This window comes from Octopus bimaculoides, chromosome 6, assembly GCF_046866305.1.
Source record: "Octopus bimaculoides isolate indiv1 chromosome 6, ASM4686630v1, whole genome shotgun sequence".
In the NCBI taxonomy this organism is placed as follows: Eukaryota; Metazoa; Mollusca; class Cephalopoda; order Octopoda; family Octopodidae; genus Octopus; species Octopus bimaculoides.
This window is the reverse complement of record NC_142933.1, coordinates 98,768,291-98,785,055: the sequence shown is the minus strand read 5'-3', so window position 1 is coordinate 98,785,055 and position 16,765 is coordinate 98,768,291. Positions and strand designations below refer to the sequence as shown.

The following is a 16,765-nucleotide window of genomic DNA, read 5'->3' as shown; positions in this document are numbered from 1 at the left end:
GTTTCGCTTAATATCTGTCAATCTTTAGTTAACATCTTTTTATGTTCTTTCTTTTAAAACCCACCGATTTGGTTTTGGCCACCATTCCACCGACGTCTAATGAAACAGCGAAAACTCATATAATTATCTCAAATTTTCGCCACAAGGGCAGCTTGGGGGAAAGTGGGGATGAGCTGATTACATCGACCTCAGTGTTCAACTGGTACTTATTTTATCGACCCCGAAAGGCTGAAAGGCAAAGTCGACCTCGGCGGAATTCGAACTCAGAACATAGAGATGGGCGATACACTGCTAAGCATTTCGTTCAGCGTGCTAGCGATTCTGCCAGCTTGCCTTAACTACAGCTAGTATAATATTCTTTTCTACTAAATTAAGTACCAGTTGCGTACTGGGATCGATCTAATCAACTGCCCCCCCCCCCCCCAATCCTCTAAAATTTCGGGCATTGTGCATAGAGTAGAAAGGAATATTATTTTCTACTCAAGGCACGAAGCTCGAAATTTTAGGGGAGGAGGCCAGTCGATTAGATCGACTCCAGTACACACCTGGTACTTAATTTATCGACCCCGAATGGATGAAAGGCAAAGTCGATCACGGCGGAATTTGAATTCAGAATTTAAACACCGCTCAGCATTCAACCGGGCGTGCTAACGTTTCAGCCAGCTCACCTTAGCTACAGCTAATATAATATTGTACAGTCAATTCAATTGCATATCACTCAACGGTAATTTGGCAATTCTGTGACAAACTGAGCTACTTCTTCGGTGTTGTAGCTAACTGCATTTCTTTAAAAAACGCTGTATTTATAAAGTTCCTTAATTAAAATTCTTCTAGTTGGAAACATTAAAGTGAAAGAATTTCCACTGATATTATAAAAGCAGTAACTAAACCATAAAAGACCTGAAAAATAAAGAGGCATTAAAGCATTCGTTACAGAAATGTAAGCTTCGATATTCATTGCTAAAATATCAACGACAATAACGACGAAAAACAACGGCCATAACTAAAACATCTGGTATGCATTGGTCTATTTCCTGACGTCAGCAAACTGACACTCATAACATCTGCTCGATTGCTTAAAGCATAGTAATTTGAAAAATTCATATATACATATATATATATATATATATATATATATATATATATAAATAAACTATTCCCAGAGTTCTTCTAAGAATTGTGGCTAACCAAGTTAATCTGTTGGTCTGCCGGCCGAAGGATCCACGTTTCGTGCCCTGCCACATGCTGTGCATTAAAATAGTCCTGGCAAAAACATTAAATTCTTAATTGCTCAGTTCGTTTAATTGTAAATAGGTACTATAGGGAGTTTACAGTTCATTGCTGCATAAAAGAAACGGAACTATACAACTATAGAACTGATGAAAAAACCCTTCCTTGCTTTCCAGTGCTGGTCTGAAAGAAAAAAGAAAAGCTTGGCATGTCCTGGGACAGAAGAACAGGAAACCATCTCTAGTAAATTCCCTCTAGAATCGTTATAGTGACTATCGGGTTGTATTTTTTTAATATTCAAACAACCGGATGGGTTTATTAAATGTTGCTTAATCCAATCTCCTATAAAACTGTTTTATAAAGTTTCTGTATAATAGGTAATCCCCTAATCTCTCGAAAACATTGATTATATCCTAATAGAATACTCGTATTACAAACCTTTGTCTATCTTACGGTGTATTGGATTTATTAATGAGGGTAGAAAATGATATTAATCAATTAAAACCAGTGGTTTAGCATATTAAAAAAAAATCAGGTGAAACCATGGTACGTAGGTTAATCGTTTTTTTTATTTAGTATTTTTTCATTTGTCTTGCCCTTTTACAGTCTGTTGTGTCGCTAAATTTTTACTGAGAACATATATTTTTTTCGTGGTTAGATGATTCGGCATCTATTTCTAGCATATAGGAGTCCACTTTTGCTGGTCATTCCTCTTATTTTTGTATGTAATATAATTATGGTGTATTGGAGTAAAGAGTCACGCACTCACTCACTCACTCACTCACTCACTCACACACACACACACACACACACACACATGTATATGTTTGTATTCTTTTATTCCTTTACATGTTTCAGTCATTTAACTGCAGCCATGCTGGAGCACCACCTTAAAGGGTTTTAGTCGAAGAAATCAACCCCAGTGCTTATTCTTTGTAAGCCTAGTCCTTATTCTGTCGGGGTTTCCGTCTACCAAATCGCTCACTGTCTGAGGCTATAGTGGAAGATACTTGCCCAAAGTGCCAGGCAGTAGGACTGAAACCGGAACCCTGTAATGAAAAGCAAGCTTCTTACCACACAGAGGCATAAATGCATGCATGCATACATACATACATACATACATACATACACACATACATACAAACATGCATACATAAACACACGCATACATATATGCATACATACATGCATACATATACACACGCATACATACATACAGACACACACACACACATACACATATATACACATACATATACACACACGCACATACATTCCCACACACACACATATACACACACACGCACATACATACATACATACATACATACACACACACACACATACACACACACACTCATTCCTTCCTTCCTTCATTCATTCTATCCTCGCTTTGCATAGTTTCACTTTTAATACGACTTTCGTTTGAGTCTATTTTTTCCGGTTTGGTTTTTGTTTGCTTTCTTTTTATTTTATCTTTTCTTTACATAGACAGGAACACCACTTCGTCGATCTCGTTTAGTTTTTACGTTTTTCATTTTCTATTTGCTTTATTTTCATCTAACTTCTTCGATAGTGAAGTTAGAATTACGTTTTAATATTTTGTAAAATATTTTCGAAAATAACAACGTTTCAAACGTCGGAAAATTCCTTTTCTCTCAAAAAAGAATTGGAATGCTAAATCAGCATCAAAACTGAAAAATTTCGGTAGAAGCTGCGAAGCATTTTAATTTATACGAGTTAAATTATACAAAAATTAAAAATAAAACATGGAAAATCAGTAATTGTTGAATCTTCAGTAACTCTAAACCATATATATATATATATATATATGGAAATGGATGCGTGGCGTCTGATCATATAATACTATAAATAATATATATATATATATATGTATATATACACACATACATGTACATGCCTACATATATATGTATATTTAGGCATGTACATGATGTTTATATATGCATATATATGTGTGTATATATATATATATATATATATATGTATATATTTATTTATATGTATATAATTATATATGTATATGTGTGTGTGTGTGTGTGTGTGTGTGTGTGTGTGTGTGTGTATAATATATATATACCGTATATACTCAGCTATAAGTCGCACTAGACTTATAAGCGCATCCTCTAAAAAATTTTCAGATATTTTGTAGGTACAAGCCAAGTCTGAACTTCCGACACTTGGAATAAAATTTTACATTATGAACAACGGTTTCTAAAATGCATGGACTTAATGCGATAACACTTGTTCTAAGTAAACTTCAGCTTACTGAAAGATCGGTTATCGAACAACAAGTATATCGGCGCGATTCTTAATCGAACTTTGCTCTCTAACATCAAAAATGTCGTTGCGACTTATAGTCGGGTCAATGATAAAATTCCCGATCTGAACCTTGTAAGTCGGGGTGCGTCTAATAGGCAAGGGCGTTTTATAGTCGAGTATATACGGCGTTATATATATATATATATATATATATATAAAGTTCAAAAAAGGAAAAAGACAAAAAACAACAACGTGAGGACGTGATACAGATTGTGTTACTAGACGCTCGGGAAAGGAAAGAAAGAGAATATGACGTTTCGAGCGGAGCTCTTCGTCGGAAACAAAGAAAGTCCAAAGAAGGGAAAAACGGAGGAAGAAAAAATCGCCACCGATATTCGTTTTGCAAGATTCTTAATGTGAATTCGCGCGTTGAAACAGATATTGTTGTATTTGGGGATGGTCATGTTGCCAGTTTAGCCAATGAAAACACACGCACTATATATTTGATGTTCACTTGCTTCAACTTTATTTTGTATTAATTGTATTTCGGCCAGAGTTCTTTCGTCACACTTCTGTCACCTCATTAGTGGTCCTTAGCATTCTTCTTTCAAAATGGCAGATTTTAGTAAGGAGAGAAACAAAAGAAAGAAAGAAAGCAAAGGACCACTGATGAGGTCACAGAAGTGTAACGAGAGAACTCTGGGCGAAATATAATTAATATAAAATAAAGCTGAAGCAAATGAACACCAAATATATAGTGCGTGTGTTTTCATTGGCTACACTGGCAACATGACCGTCCCCAAATACAACTAAGTGTGTGTGTGTGTGTGTGTGTGTGTGTGTGTGTGTGTGGAGGTACAATGGTCCAGTGATTACGGCAGCGGACTCGCAGTCGGAGGATCGTGAACTCGCAGTCGGAGGATCGCGGTTTCGATTCCCAGACCGGGCGTTGTGTGTGTTTATTGAGCGAAAATACCTAAAGCTCCACGAGGCTCCGGTAGGGGGTGGTGGCGACCCCTGTTGTACTCTTTTGCCCCAACTTTCTCTCACTCTTTCTTCATGTTTCTTGAGTAACGCTGCGATGGACTGCCGTCCCGTCCAGCTGGTGGGGAACACATGTGCCATAGAAATCGGGAAACAGGGCCCATGAACCTGGCTAGGCTTTAAAAGGGCGCATAAATAAAAAAAAATATATATATATATATAATGTGCGTTCACGTAGCATTTGTTGACCTGAGGGCTATAGTGGAAGACACTTGCAGTGGAACTGGACCCGAACCCATATGGTTGCAAAGCGACCTTCTTAACCACACAACCATATTTAGATTTATTTTGTCAGATTATCTCCACTTTCCTATGCTCACTGATAATAATCGCTACTTTTTTGTTTTCTTTCAACTCTAAGAATGAAATTTTAATTGAAGTGAGAGTGTTTCACATGCGTCGATCAGTCAATCAGTACACCACTCCTTTAAATATTTAATTTAAACTTCCGGTCGGAGTCATTTTGTTTCACCGACGGATCTTTAATGTCTTTTGGAAAATATTTCTCTGAAATATAGACATTTGTGCTTTATCAAAAGAAACCGGTATTTATATAAATATTTCCTTTTCCTCCTTTATTGACTAGTTTTACATTGATTGATAAATGGGGTGAAGACAATTAGAATAAATAAATAAAATGAATAAAATGAAATCAAAACATTTACATACGCTAGTCATAAATAACACTTTCACCAACATTTTTTCTGTCTTTTCAACTAAACGATACCGACCACATGGAATCTGATATTCTGTATAATAATAATAATATGAACCTTTTGATTTTCTTTTACTCTTGGGGATTTTATTATTTTATATAATTTTATTATTTATTTATCTATTTATTCATATATTTATTTCTTTATTTCTAGCTCGTACGAACGATTATTTAAAGTTAAAATTGGTATTCCTTTAGTACAAAAAAGTTTTATGTGTAATAAATGATATTACGTCTTCATAAACTCAATAGTACGAGATGATCACTAGTATACACACACATACAGACATATATATATATATATATATGTGTGTGTGTGTGTGTGTGTGTGTATGTATGTATGTATGAATGATGTGTGTATGTATGTATAAATGCTGCATGCATGTATATATGTATGTATGTATGCATATATATATACATGTGCATGTGTGTATATATATATATATGTGTGTATATATATATATGTGCGTATATATATATGTATGTGTATATATATGTGTGCGTATATATGTGTGTATATATATATGTGCGTATATATATATGTATGTGTATATATATGTGTGTGTGTGTATACATATGTGTGTGTATGTATATATATATATATGTGTGTGTATGTGTGTGCGTATATATATATATATATATATATATATATATATGAATGTTGTATGCATGAATGTATGTATGCATGCATGTATGTAGGTACGCATTCATGCATGTAATTATGTATGTATGTATGTATGTATGTATGTATGTACATGTCTTTAAAGATGTATGCAAATATGTACACATATATTTATGTATATTATGCAAATATATATATTATATGTTTATAACATTATCTACATATATAAAGTCTACACGTTTATGCATATATTCGCATAGACATGTATGTGTCCTTAGTGATACTCCCATATCTGCGGCAGCTGGGTTTACTGAAACATCTCCGATTATTAAGGACAACTTCCTGTGTGCACTGGACAATCCCCGGATTCAGTGGACGATAGTGTCGGTCTCTGGATAACACATCAATGAATAAATCATGTTAATATTAATTTATGACAGATGTGAGATATCATATATTACAGTGTACTTGGTGATCAGGAGAGCGATGTATGTGCATGTGCATGAATCACATTGTGTACGTCTGTATGTGGCTTGTCACACACGTATATGTATGCATATATGTAGCCATGTACGTCTTTATGTATGTGTATATGATGTATGGAGTGTATTTTTGCATTTATGTATACATGTACGATGTATGTATGTCTTTATGTACGTATAATGTATTTATGTATATAAGTATTTATGTATCTATGCATGTATGTAATTATGTATGCATTTATTCATATATGTATTCATGTAAGTATCCATGTATACATATATGTGTGTATGTGCTTTTACAGTTGTAGATAACATGATACAGTTCTAGAGTGCACAACACAGAACCACGGTACATAGATAGCACGTATATATACTGGATAACCTTTTTTGCATACGAGTAGACATTTTGAATATCGGATATTGATTTTACATAGTAAATTACATAAATGGGAACGAGACTATAATGCCAGTATGTATATATAATTCCCTTTCAATAACCATGTCTGCTTTAATATAAATAGATATAATAGTGAGATATAGTTCAGTCTGTTGGAAGCAGAATTAGTTGAGTTTTTCGTTAGTTTACTTTAATCCAGGATAAAGCAACGAGAAGTTATTTCAAGGTATTCTCCTCTGGAGTTATAAATATATTAGGACCAGGTCTTCTGTGGCGCTACGAACAATGTAATATATTTTATGTCAATATAACTTACTTGCTATATGTCAGTATAACTTAATTAGTTTCAGCTAAGATTCCCTTTTAGATAGTAACAGATACCACTTTACAGTGTTATTTTGTTTTTATAAACAGACATCTGTCCACCATCTTTTAAGCTTCAGTCACACATTATGACGATATTACAACCAATGAAAATTTACTCCAGTTTCGAGTTACATGTTGAGACAAAACCATTATTTTCTTAAGCTAGATAGAGAAGCGTTTCGAAATGCTAGGATTAAATGTGATGAGCTGTTGTTTTCTTTCCGAAACAGGATACTTGACCGATGACTCGTGGAATACCTCGTAAAAATTTTTTTCGGCAAGCTGTGGTTCAGTTTTTTTTCTTAAATCTTAAGAGCCCAGTTGACTGTCGCTTATTTCCGGCATTTCGAAACGTTACTATATAAAATCAGACATATCTCCATAGATAGGAAACTAGTCTTCTAAGCTGTGAGGGCGCGTGGTTTAGTGGTTAGGGCATTCGACTCACGATCGTAAGGTCGTGAGTTCAATACCCGGCGACGCGTTGTGTCCATGAGCAAAACACTTTATCTCACATTGCCTCAGTCCACTCAGCTGGCAAAAATGAGTAGTACCTGTATTTCAAAGGGCCGGCCTTGTCACGCTATGTGTCACGCTGAATCTCCCTGAGAACTACGTTAGGGGTACACGTGTCTGTGGATTGCTCAGTCACTTGCACGTTAATTTCATTAGCAGGCTGTTTCGTTGATCGTATCAGCTGGGACCCTCGTCGTCGTAATCGACGGAGTGCTCCTTTCTTCAGTCTTCTAAGCTAGTTTTTTTGTTTTGTTTTGTTTTGTTTTTACCCTGTCTGAGAAGCTGAGATCAGTATTACAAACCAATTACGTACATGTCAGTCTTAAAGCAGTGCTGTTGCTTCAGTGGCGAATCATACCACCCTAAATACATACTTAGAATTTGATAGACTGGGCCATTGAGAGTTCAATTTCTTACAAGCAAACATAACATAAATCGAATAAAAAATTCAAATCCCTAGTTGCTTGGTTGATCAGCAAATTTATACTGCTTCCTAAAAAGTTAATCTTGTGTTTAACTCAAAGAAATCTATTCTTTTACGGACATGATGCATAAGTAGTGAAGTCATATATATATATATATAAAAATATATATATATACATACATATATATATATATATATATATATGGGAGAATTTACGAAAAAAACAACAACAGACGAGGACAGGTGGTGTAAACAACAAAAGGATGTATTAGTTTAACGCTCGGGAATAGAGAAAGTCTTTACCGTTTCGAGCTACGCTCTTCAACAGAAAGAATAGGGAGAAAACAAGGAGAAAAACACGGAGAAAAAAAAAATTGAATGTTTTGGTCAGCGATCTATCATGGCGACATATATATATATATATATATATATGTATGTATGAAGATACGGACAGAAGATAAGACAGAAAAGAAGTTGTAAAATTGCAAACCATATTCGAACACTGCAACCGCTGTAAACTGTATAGTTTTGCTAACCACAGTACCAATGCAACGTTACAGTCCATAAGCGTTCAAATAAAACAAATGAGCTGACTTCGATTACATAGTTACGATGAGATGCTGAGAGATATTTACACATCCGCGCGTATGTGTGTATGTATGTATGTGTGTGTGTATTGTATGTGTGTGTGTGTGTGTGTGTGAAAGACGAATAGATATTTCTACTAGACCTAGTAATTACATAGGTTTCTATTGTTGTTGTCGATGTTGTTTAGCCGCAGCCCAATCCTGATCGAACAGAATTATGACCACCGAAACTCCAGTCTTGACGATTCCGCCTTTTATTTAGATGCAATATATCTCGGGGTACATTACCCAACGTGTGAATTCTAAAAAAATGTGTAGGGCATGATTTGAGGAAGCTTTGGCTGCAATTTTTACTAAGAAGAGTAACTACGTAAAAATTCCTCTTTGACTCGTGCTGTCTTCAGGAGGTTACAATGAACGTATGTTCAGGAACAAACTCAAACGTCATTCCTTTGTAAACTAATCTGTAGCGCTCAAATATTTTAAGATCTACTTAAGACAGTGATCTGGACAAAAGCATTTCGAAAATGGTTAAAAAGAATGATTTCTGATATAGACACAAGGCGAGTAATTTTAGGGAGAAAGGGTTAGTTGATACCACTCACCGCTACTTCATTCATTGACCCCAGAGAGAAAAACGATAAAGTTGAGCTCGGCGAGATTTGAACTTTGAATCTAGAGAGCCGGAATTTTTTCCCACACTCTAACGACTCTACCAGCTCATTACCCTACAACTGAACTATAGTTTCTGATATAAACACAAGGCCAGCAAATTTGAGAGCAGGGCTTAGTCGATACCATCGCCCCCAGTACTTCACTGGCACTCTTATTGATCGACACCCCCCCCCCCCCCGCCGTTGAGATGAAAGTCAAAGTTGGTCCTATTTGAATTTGAACTCAGAACACAGAGGGCCGAAATGAATACTGCAAAGCTTTTTTTCCAATATTCCAATTACTTTGCCATTTCACCGCTTTATTGGGTGGTATTAATGAAATATAATGCATAGGCCCTGTAAAAAAAAAAAAGAAAAGGGATGAACACGTTCTCTGATAAAGATTACATCAGAATATTTTGTAACATAATAAAGATTTACAGAAAACACTTAAGGTAAATCTGTTAAGATAGGAATTAAAATGAAATTATTACTTAAAATATAATGCTGTGTAGCCTCTATCTATCTATCTATCTATCTATCTATCTTCCTCTAATTGTGCTAGAGAAACTATGTACTTTGTTGAGAGATTTAAGATGAAATTTATGTATTTAAGTATAATGCCCTATAGTTCCACTCTCTTCTCCCTCTTTCTGTGTGTGTGTGTGCATGTATGTGTGTGTCGTAATAATTGCACTATTGAAAACGAAGCCTTATCATTAATAATAGCAAAAATAGCAGTCATGACAATAACATATCAAGGCCTCAGAATAGCAATTGCAGCATTAACAGCAGTTAAATTAGTGTGTGTGTGTGTGTGTGTGTGTTTGTGTTTGTGTGTGTGTTTTGTGTGGAGAGAGGTCTAAATGTAGCGAGTTTGGAAATAGATTAAATCGATAAGAATGGAATTCTCCAAGAAGACTAATTATTCCATAGATATTTATAAATTTATAATAAGCTCATCCCGCACAACTTCTAATCTATTTATCCTGAGATCGTTGTTCTTGTTGTTGTTATTATCATCGTGGATAACTTTATTGTTCCTCTAACTTATTTTTAGTAGTAATTATTTCTAACTCCCCGTATTTTGGGGGGAATTGAACAGTCGATAATACTGGACCCAGTACATAAATGGTATTTTTTTATCGATCCTGGTAGAACGAAACGTAAAGTCGACAGCGGTGGGATCTGAGTTCAGATAGTAAAGCGACATAAGTGATTACAATAGATCAGTTGATGTTGGTCCTTTACCCTCTCATTTCCGCACGCCTACGAATCTAAGGTAACTTATGTAGCTGTCATTGGGTTGAACTATGTCCGCTCTTGTCAACAATTTTAGCTTTCTCATTAATAGTACATGAGGTTATCTATAAATTAATAGTGCAAGAAGTGATCGCCTGATATTTTCCGTAATAGTGCAATGAGTAATCTAGCAATCCCCATAATAGTGCAGGCGATATTCTCTTATCAAATCCTGTCGATGTAAATTCATTTCATATACACCTCTAATTTCATTAATTAAAACATATGGCTATACTGCGGTGCTTTTAGTCCACTCCATATCCTAACCAACACTATTAGAAGACGAGACCAACGAGAAGGTCCGTTAGTATTGTTGTTATTGTTACACTTAGTTGTATCTATTATTATTATTTGGAAGTGGTAAGGCGGCGAGCTGGCAGAATCGTTAGCACCCCGGGCGAAATGCTGAGCGGTATTTTTTCTGCCTTTACGTTTCTAAGTTCAAATTCCGCCGAGGTTCACTTTGCCTGTCATCCTTTTAAGGCTGATAAAATAAGTACCAGTTGAGCACTGGGTCGATGTAATCTCCCTAAATTACTGGTATTGTGCCAAAACTTGAAACCAATAGTCCTTTCTATTAAAAGCACAAGGCTGAGTTCGAATTCCGCCGAGGTCGACCTTGCCTCTCAGAGTCAATAAATTAAGTATCAGTTCAGTACTGGTGTCGATCTAATCAACTGCCCTCTCTCCCAAAATTTCAGGCCTTGTGCTTTTAATAGAAAGGACTATTGGTTTCAAGTTTTGGCACAATACCAGTAATTTAGGGAGATTACATCGACCCCAGTGCTCAACTGGTACTTATTTTATCAGCTCCGAAAGGATGACAGGCAAAGTCGACCTCGGCGGAATTTGAACTTAGAGACGTAAAGGCAGAAAAAATTCCACTAAGCATTTAGCCAGCTCGCCGCCTTCACACGTGGATATATTGTGGAGCTTTTTGTCCGCTCCATGTCCAACCCAACACTATTAAAAGTTGAGACTATCTAGAATGGTTGTTGTTATTTATGCTATTGTTGCAGCTAGTTGTATCAATTACCATTATTAATAATTGTTATTAGGCATTAACCTATTAACTGCCAAATGTTTTTATTCATATTTTTTGGCTTTACCAGGTGTCTTAGGAATTAAAATAATATATAGTATTTAAATTTTCTTCATATGTGAATTATTTTGGAAACAATGATAAATTTCAAATGAGGATCGCTGAAATAAAATCATATTTTTCTTTTTCTATTCAGTTGCAATAATAAACATTTCAGCTTTTATTTTATTTTATTTTGCTTTTTGAAACTATAGTATCAAATGAGAGTGTGTATGAAATATCAATGAATGATATGAATGTGAAATGCAAAAAAAAAAAAAGTTTTCAAAATAGTCAATATTTTTGTAGTTCAAAATATTGCGATTTATAACAAAATTTCCTCTGGAAATTAGCCAGAGCTAAAAATGACAAACTACTAAATATTGTTAAACACACCTCTGAAAATGCAATGTACGTAAGCAATTCACTTTAAATACAAGGAACAACTGGCAGTGAAACTGTTTTTAGCAGTTCCCCAAATAGGGCTCATGGCAGGCAATGGGTTAAGCTGGCAGAATTGTTAGTGCGTCGTACAAAATGCTTCGCGGCATTTCTTCTGACTTTTTATCTTCTGACTTCAAATGCCTCCAAGGTCGACTATCTTTCACCTTTACGAGGTCGATAAAATAAATATCAGTCGAGCACTAGGGTCTATGTTATCGATTGTCCTCTCCCCCACAATTTCAAGCCTTGTATCTTTAGTAGAAAGAAAGAATTATTAATTCATTACAAGGCGACAAGCTAGCCGAATTGTTAGTGCGTCGAAGAAAAAATGCTTAGAGGTATTTTTTTCGATTATTTATGCTCTAAGTTCAAATTCAGCTGAGGTCAATTTTCATCCTTTTGAGTTCGATAAAATAAAGTACAAGTCAAGTACTCGGTTCGATGGTAATTGACTTACCCCCACCTCCTCTAAAATTCTAACCTTATGCCAAAATTACAAAGGTCTGGCAGAGTCATTACAGCGTGGGAAAAAATGTTTTGTAGCACTTGTTCCGGCTCGTTACATTTTGAACTTGAATCTCGCTGGGGATTCAACTTCGCCTTTCAAACCTCCGGAGTCGTTACAGTAAAGTACAGGTCAAGTACTGGAAGCAATGACATTGACTAATGTTTTTCCGCAAAATTTCAGGTCTTGTCTCTATACTGATTTCAAGTTTTGGCACAAGGTCAGTAATTTTGGGGTAGGAATTACATCGATTACATCAACCTCCAGTGATCAACTGGTAATTATCTTTTTTCGAAAGACAAAGTCAATCTCCGTGGAATTTGAACTCTGAACAGACAGACGAAATGCCGCAAAGCATTTTGGCCGCCCTGCTAATGCTTCTAACAGCTGGCAACCTTAGGCCTTGTGCCTAGATTCTTTTATTTTTTATTTGTTTCAGTCATTTGACTGCGGCCATGCTGGAGCACCGCCTTTAGTCGAACAAATCGAAATGCTTAGTAGTATTTCGTCTGTCTTTACGATGTGAGTACAAATTCCGCCGAGTTCGACTTTACCTTTCATCCTTTCGAGGTCGATAAATTAAGTACCAGTTCCGTACTGGGGTCGATCCAGTCGACTGCCCCCTATCCCAAAATTTTGGGCCTTGTGCCGTGGGTAGAAAAGAATATTGAAAACTTACACACGTGAATGTGTGAAAAACAAAATAGGGATTTTGAAAGAAATATCTATGAAACTAGCTTCTAAACATTGAATGGCTATCGGGTGGGGGGGTGTCTATCAGAATAAAATAATAATTAAAGGGGTCCATAGATGAAAAATAAAGTGGTTGGGAATTCCTGCATTAAAACATGTAACATAGGCCCAATCAGCATGTAGGGCTTTTTGGTGGGGCAATGCGTCATATGTGCCACCATATACGTCACCTGTCAAGTAACGGAATCGATGAAATTGCCTAAGGCCCTTTCCTCTTAATAAATGCTGGCCTTGTCTCTAAATACGAAGTATCATTGCTATTGTTGTTTAGCTTCAAGTCAACTCCGAGGAAATATGATTAGAAGAGCTCCAGCTATGACCATCCCGTTCTATTGCATAACTATGACTACATTAACTGATGTATTCTTTTATTAAGATTCCAGGGAGTGATTTGAAGGTATTTTCTTACATGCCTACCTATCTACAGCCAGGTGGATTGGGCTATTTTGTCCCAACCACTGACATAACGAAGTGCTTCGGGCAGAGTGCGAACCTCCGACCATTCGGCTGAATGTTCACCACTATATCCATTAGGCTATCAACAATCTTAATCCACCTTTCAGTCTCCGTTAGTTTCTCTTCACCAAATTTCACTCACAAAGCTTTGACAGAACTTAGGCTATGGCAGAAGACACCTCTCCAAGATATAATCCAGATCAAACCCGGAATCACGTTATTGTAATGTGAGCTTCTTAACCACACAACCATTCTGGTGCCCATTATATTTAATCATATTCTAGTTTGGTTCTCATTCTACCGCTACTTTCGAATGAATATACTTTTAACCAAGATATATCACTATATATTTTAGTATGTTAAGTATCGGACGCGCTTGTGAGTGAAATTTCCTAGTGTGTTGTACCTGTAGCAAAATCCGTAATTTAGTTACTCAACCCTTGGCCTTCATGTCCACTCCACTCTCTCCGTCTCTCTCTCTCTCTGTCTCTTTCTGTCTCTCTCTCTCTCTCTCTTTCTCTCTCTCTCTTTCTCTCTCTCTCTCTCTCTCTCTTTCTCTCTCTCTCTCTCTCTCTCTCTCTCTCTCTCTCTTTCTCTCTCTCTCTCTCAAAATATGTGGCAATTCACTGTTTTAACAGCAGCAGTAGAATTGTTAATTATTTCATTAATTTGCAGTGTTCAGTTCAATCGCGCTCGCAGCGAAAGCTATTTACTGCAGACCGCTATACTAGTCAGTCAAATATATGTCTCACGTTTGCTGAACGCTGCAACATTTGTTTGAATTAAGAATTAGATTTAACTAATACATATTTTATCGACCTTAAATGGATAAATGACGATGCTTTAATCTCTTTGTCTTTACGTTATATCCCGCATTCAGTTGCAGCTTTGAATCGGTCCAAAGTTCGCTATGTCAGACTAGCAATGTACCAATTTCATATAATGTAGAAATTTTGAATTCTATGGAAACTTTATTAAATTCTGTGTGTAGTAGACTGAATAATGCATACAGAAATGAAAAATTGTTCTCTCAGAATTATTGCCAAAATTCAAATGTCATTATTTTGATGGTGATTGAAGTGGTGTTTTTGTTGTTGTTGTTGGCGTTGTTGAAGTATAAGACTGTGTACATGTATTCGACTGTTTTTAGTTCTTGTTGCTGGTATAAATTACCATCTCTCTGCTTAATCGTTCTACTGACTTATCTTTCATGCGTGCGTCAGGACTTGAAGTGTGTCGAGACGTTTAATGAACAGGACACAATAGGTAGTTTACAAATGAAGAGCAGAACTATATATATATATATATATATATGACTGTCGTAACAGTTTATTGCTATGACAGCCATGGATAAGAGGATGGATGAACAGATAACAGAATTAAGCTTATAGATATATCATGTTATACACAGACATCACGTTAACATTGTCATTTTACGAAGTTCAACATGTTACATTTGTCTTTCTAAACAATGCAAAATTCATATCTGCTTTCTCCAGCCATAATGCCGATTCAATAAAATAATATAGTCACTGTTGCGGCCGCAGATATCAGTGTCCAGTTAAGAATTTCAGTTCGCAGCCACGTAGTTTGTTTCGATTCTACAGCTCAGTAAGTTGAGTACTCAGTAAATGAGTACTATCTACCATTATCTTGGACTGAGAGATACCACATGACGGAATTTAGAAAGCTGTAACTATCGTTTATATATGTGTATGTGCATGTGATTATGTATGCATGTGTGTGTATGTCGTACATATGTAAGTATGAAATAAAACAGGAAAAATTGTTTATAAGATATTTAGATACACCGCCTTACGTATATTTCATGAACAAAAATTGTTATTGCATACATAAGGTAAATATCACATTCAAAATATGTTGACAAATCTTCAGAGACTTGTAACATTATAGGATTAATTGGTGACAGAAATAACCCTTGGTGGAATAGCAAACATACAACACCGCTCATAGAATGATATTAGTTTCAAATTCTGGCCACAAGACCAGCAATTTCGGGGAGTAAGATAAGTCGAATACATCGACCCGCAATGCTCAACTAATACTTATTTTATCGACACCCGAGAGGATGAAAGGCAAAGTCAACCATGGTGGAATTTGAACTCAGAACATACAGACGAACCAAATGCCGCTAAGCATTCAACCCAGCGTGCTGACGCTTCTGCCAGCTCGCCGCCTGAACTTATAAAAGAATCCTTTCTACTATAGGCACAAGGCCTGAAATTTGTGGGAGGGGTATAGTCGATTGCATCGACCCCAATACTTAACTGGTACTTTATTTATCGACCTCGAAATTTGATGAAATAAAATCAAGTACGTGACAATGAAGAAATATTTAGGAAGTCAACCTGTGTGAAATAACAGTCGAATCACCTTAAAATTATACATTACGCTCTTACAGAATGAGCTGAAAATTAGTAACCCCTTTGCATGCCCTATGTAGCACGTGATACATTGGATATATTTCCCTGGCATCTATACATCATATACGATAGGCATTCCTAATTTTTATATCACTAAATAAAATTGGAATTTATGAAGGAAAATCTTTATATTACTCAGAACGTATGAAACAAAGAATTACTAAAAGGCCGAAAACAAGCATGGTCGTTTGGGACAAACTTATGAAAATTCTTTGGACGGGCAAATTAGTTAATATAGTTGTACCTATCCCAAACGACGTGATGGTCATGACTGGAATACCTTTAATCATGGGATTTTCTCGACCGGGGGCTAAACAACAATAACAGAGAAATATAAAGCCAGACAAGAGAAAAGAAATCCTTCTTTGTCGATTATGTTCTATCAGTCAAAATTTCAATATTTTCCACGCTTATGACGTCATTAGGCAAACTCCATTCGTCACTCAAAACAATGGTTGAGT

The 16,765-nt window shown here is 36.0% G+C and overlaps 1 protein-coding gene across 1 annotated transcript in view; it reads left to right on the top strand.

Moving 5' to 3' along the window:
• The window catches only part of LOC106869631 (uncharacterized), a 313,681-nt gene that overhangs the window by 268,779 nt on the left and 28,137 nt on the right, over window positions 1–16,765 (top strand). The window lies entirely within an intron of this gene.